The following is a 5595-nucleotide window of genomic DNA, read 5'->3' as shown; positions in this document are numbered from 1 at the left end:
GGAACAAGATCCTTCTGTCTCTTGGTATGCATGAATGATGTTTACTTTTCTTCTTCGGTATATATTTATCCACTATTTTCTCTAATATTTTATATAATATCTCCGTATTTACCCTTATGTCATCGCTTACGAAAATGTTATCCCAATCTTTGTTTAATTCTTCATTTATTTCTGACCATTTTATATTTTTACTGTAGAAGTTGTATTTTCCATATCCTTCCCACTTTTTCATTTCTTGCTTATCTCTGTTTTCACTTGCTTTGGAATGGTGTGAATTGCTTGTTGGCGGACGGTTGGGTTCGTCTGCGGACTCGGTTGTGGAGCCTTGAGGGAGTCAGAACTTAGAAGATAGCAGTCTGTATTTTGCAGTCAGTCAAGTGAGACAGTTTTTTCGACAGTCAGTCTGGTCAGAGGTAGTGAGTTGCTGTTGTATGTTTTTTGGATTGTTTTGATATTCTGTAATTGAGTTTGTTGTGCTTGTGTCTGTCCGAAGGTTGTTGAGCTTGTGAGTTGCTGTTGTGTTTGATTTGTGAATAATTGTTTGTGCGTTGTTGTGAACTCTTAATGTTGATTGGTGTTTGTTTGTGTTGTTGATTTGTTGTGTTTTGAGTTATTGTGTAGTCTCGATTTTGATTGGTATTTGTTTGTGTTAGAATTGTGGTGTTTGTTGAGCTGTGTGAAGTCTTGGTGTCGTAGGTGTTTTTCTGTGTAGTGATTTGTCGTTTTTTCGAGTTGTATGGTTTTGGTGTTTTTTTTTTGTGTATTGATATTCAGTGGTTGTTTGTGTCTCAACAACTGTATCCAGTGGACAGCACAGTGTCTTGCCCTGAATTTATTGGTATATGGTGAGTACATGGATTTTGAGAGTTTTGTTTGTTTTACTCGCTGAACCAACTGTCCTGTACTTAAATAGTAACGTAAAGAGGAAAGGGTGGCTGTGGGAATATTGTTTGCGGGTACGATTAAAATAAATGTGGGGAAATCTTGGTACTTTGATTCTACCACAAGATTCACATCTGGAAAACTGAAATGGACTCCACTACACCTGGACCAATGAATCTGAAGACTTTATCTCCTTTTGGGAACCCACAGGGAATTTGTGCCTCCGAATTTCTTCCAGTGGGTTGCCAAGGTGTGATAATGAAACCTTGATACTCACTGGTGACAATTGGAATAGACTGCGATTATATCGTTGCCATGAGTTGTGATCCATTATAGGATTTTGGGGGGGTTTTATTAAACAAGTGTCTTAGATTAATCAAATTATGGTACATAAATTTTTTTCTTATGTTCTTCGTCCAACTGTAAGCTGGAGTTGAAAACAGTGTAAATTAAATTCTTCACCTTGTTCTTTTAGTATATTTCTTCATATGGATAGCCTTTATTCTAATCCAAATATTAGATATTCTCCATATTTCCTTCTTTCCCATCCATCTGTTTAATAATTACATCTTGTGTATATACGTGTTAATTAGATATCTAATGCACTCTGCATTTATATAATAATCATTTAAGTGTCAGTGTAAACGTCGTGATATCTGAATATTCATCAATGAAGATGATATTGCAGGCTTCACCAAATCAACCATCCCCCATACACCTTCGCTCTGCCTGGAACACCTCTCCCTCCCTTCTGGTTTGTGGTTCCAATTGGCAAGGTTGATGGCTTATAGCAGACACCCGGAATGCCACTTCACCAGCCCCCCTATGACAGGTCTTCTCTCTCTCTCTCTCTCTCTCTCTCTCTCTCTCTCTCTCTCTCTCTCTCTCTCTCTCTCTCTCTCTTATTCCCTGGTCCTTGTTGTGTAAGTTAACATTCTCTCCTTATATCAAATCTATAAAATAAAACAGTTGCCATTTGGTGAAAGCCTGCATTCAGTCCATAAAATATCCCTGGTGCCATTTGTCAGAGGCCTGCACTTAATCCATAAAATATCCTTGTTGCTATTTGGTGATAGCCTGCACTTTATCTATAACAGATCCCGTTGCTTAATCAATAAAATACCCCCAGTTGTTATTTGGTGAAAGCTTTTATTTGATGAGCAAAATATCTAATTTGCTCGTTACTGAAACTCTGCTCTTAATCAATTATATGTTGCAGCTGTTATTTGGGAAAAGCTTTAATTCAATCAATAAAATATCCAATTTTCCCTACAATAATTGCTCTTAATCAGTAAAATATCCCAGATGCTATTTGGTGAAAGCGTGCACTTACTCCATAAAATATTTCAGTTGCTATTTGATGGTAGCCTGCACTTAATCCATGGGACCATCCAGTTGCTATTAGGAAAAACCTTCAATTAATCAATAAAATATCCTAATTGTTATTTGGTGAAAGCCTACTCTTAATCAATTCAATATCCCAGTTGCAATTTTGTGAAAGCCTGCACTTAATCCATAAAATCCTAATTGTTATTTGGTGAAAGCCTACTCTTAATCAATTCAATATCCCAGTTGCAATTTTGTGAAAGCCTGCACTTAATCCATAAACATCCTAGTTGCTACTCAATCAATAAAATATACCAGTTGCAATTTGGTGAAAGATAGCCCTTAATCTATTAAACATCCCATTTGCTATTTGGCAAAAACCTGAACCTAATCTAAATAAAGAATATCTCAGTTGCTATTTGCTAAAAGCCTATACTTTTTCTATAATGCATTCCAATTGCTGTTTGGTGAAAGCTAACTTGATTTTTAGAACATCCCAATTGCCATTCAGTGAAAGCCTGTACTTATTATATATAATATCCTAATTGCTATTTTTGGAACTCCTTCACTTTCTTTATAAAATATACCATTTGCTATTTGGTGAAATCCTGCACTTAATCTAAAAAAAATCTCAGTTGCTATTTGGTGAAAACCTGCACTTACTTATTCTATAGGATATCCAAATAGCGGTTTGGTGAAAGCAAATGTAATCCGTAGAACATCCCAGTTGCTACCTGGTGAAAGCCTGCACTCATTCTATAAGATATCCCTATTGCTGTTTGGTGAAAACCACCACTTAATCTGTAAAACATCCTATCTGCTTTTTGGCAAAAGCCACTTAATCTGTAGAGCATCCCAGTTGCTATATGGTGAAAGCCCAAACTTATTCTGTAAAACATCCATATTGCTACTTGGAAATCCTGCACTTAATTTATAATATCCCAGTTGCTATTGCTGGAGGTCTGCACTTGGCCCTTACGGTCCCAGGTGTTATTTGGTGAAAGCCTGCGGTTAATCCACAAAATATCCCAATTGATATTTGGTGCATTTTTACAATTAATCCATAAAATATTCTAGTTGCCATTTGTTGCAGGTCTGCACTTCATCCCTAAAATATCCCAGGTGCTATTTGGAGAAAGCCTTCGCTTATGCCATAAAATGTACGAGTTCATAGTTGGCATGCTTTCATATTTTCATCATTTCCTTAACAGAGTCCCAAAATACCGTTACAAACACTCCTTTTTCATTCTGTTTTATCTATGAGTGTCAATGAATTATCATGTAATTTACAGTAGCTGCAGAAATTGCAAGACATTATTGTGAAATTGATATTCACTATTGTTATTCTGCCATGCTGAATCTGGAGGTGCAGTACTTACCCCTCAGCCTACCTCTAAATGATACTTATAGAAATTTAAGCCAAAGGAAAACCTTTTAGATTTGAGAATTAAATAGATAATGATAATAGGTTTCCACAGTTTTTCTATATCTGTGAAGTGGAAAATTACATGTCAGATGGAAACAAAAAAAATTAAGATGAACGCTCCAAACGCTCTGAAGCTCAGTAAGATTAATAGAAATTTTTTAATATTTTTTTTTGTCTAATGCCATGTTATGTGTTCTTTCATTTCCTCGAGTTTCTTTTCATTTTCTCTCTCTCTTACTCCCTCTTACCCTACTGCTTGTTCCACTTGCTGACGATTAATTCGCCTGCATGGATGATTTTAATCCATGCGCAACCGTGACGGTCACTTTGCATCGACAGAAGAGATCTGCAGTGAAATATTTCGTCCTGTATTTTCGTTCTTATTCACCCAGAACATTTTGCAAAGGTAATTCAACATTTTATCTATCTTTTACTGTGTCTTTTGTAACAAACCCAGTACTCTTCGTCTTATGTTTCCCGATTAAGTCATATTTTTTTCACAGCCTAAAAATTTTATATTTTTTAACAATGTTTTCTGAAAAAAAAAACATACGTAGCAATGGTTCTTTTTCGAAAAATCCTGTGGGCGATTAATTGTCATTTTTTGCAGTGAGGGAAGATCTAAATTGTGGAAAGATGGGAAATGAGGGAAGGTGTCATTAGCAGAATCTGTCCTTAATATTATATTTCTACAATTATTGTTATTACTATTTTTTTCTTTTTTTTTGTGAATATTAGCTGTGTAGTGTTGCTACTATTAATTTTCATATTTAGCCTTCTGGACCTGACTACTGTAACCACCCAAGGTCCCTAGCTGGAATTTAATTATATGCAATATGTTCACTAATTGTTATCATTTTTGATACCTTTTATTACTATTCAATATTATTACTGTTGTATATTACCATTATTATGAATACTGTCTTTTATATTTCTTCAGTGTCAGCTCTTGAATTGTCAAACATAATTAACAACTTACAGATACAGTTTAAGTTTCGGGTTGATGACCAAACGACGATGATATTTAATACAAAATACAAAAAGTAGAAAAAATGTTCAGGAGCTCTGATGGGTGAGCGATGTATCCTTTCGTGCAGTCGTGCGTGATCTCATGTCTTGACTTGAAAAAAAAAAAAAAAAAAAAAAAAAAAAAAACGACTCTGCTGTGGAACTTCCAGACGATAGTAAGAAAGCTGCTTGGTCACCGGCCTTCAAACAACAGTGATTTTGGGAAACTGGTAATTCACTCATTTTACTCTGACATTATGCCCCTCCAAGGAAAACCTTCTTGTCCCGAAATAATAGCATCCTCATATTTTGAAATTACACAAATATCTGAAACAAACTGAAAATACAATAATTTATTTTCACAGTATATATAGTATATATATATAAATCTTTACTATCTACTATATCTTATAAAAAAAACTTCCAACAATAACTGTAGTTTATAGAACATTCAAGGGGATTACCTTCACATTTCAAATTAATTTCAGACCAACAAAACATTCAGACATCATTATATCATCTAAACCTGTTCACAACAGACGATGTTGTGAAGCAAAATTAGGTTTGGAGGCAATCATAACTTTGAATATCTATGCTCCCTAGGCAACAATGTTTCCCCTGCAATTAATCTTGGCCAAAATAAGATTTTGCAGCGATGGGTCTACATTCATCTCAGTGGGAAATTCAATACTCCTTCACACATCTATGACATACCTGCATAGACATCAAACTGAAAAAAAGCTATCCCTTAATAACTACACCTGGAACTTCGATCAATTAAGTGTTTTCTTCGCCTCAAATTATAGGCATGTCCAGAATGAACGTTGTTCTCCTCATCACTCGAGGAATCAGACCAAATTTCTGTTTGTATGAACTATTCTTTCCTGTGAATAAATCTCTTTAACTTTCTGGCAGGTTTCTCAAATACTTCAGTGGGGTTAACAGGTCAATTA

The sequence above is a fragment of the Macrobrachium nipponense genome, chromosome 21 (assembly GCF_015104395.2).
Source record: "Macrobrachium nipponense isolate FS-2020 chromosome 21, ASM1510439v2, whole genome shotgun sequence".
Lineage (NCBI taxonomy): Eukaryota > Metazoa > Arthropoda > Malacostraca > Decapoda > Palaemonidae > Macrobrachium > Macrobrachium nipponense.
The sequence above is the reverse complement of the archived record's forward strand: the minus strand, read 5'-3'. Positions refer to the sequence as shown.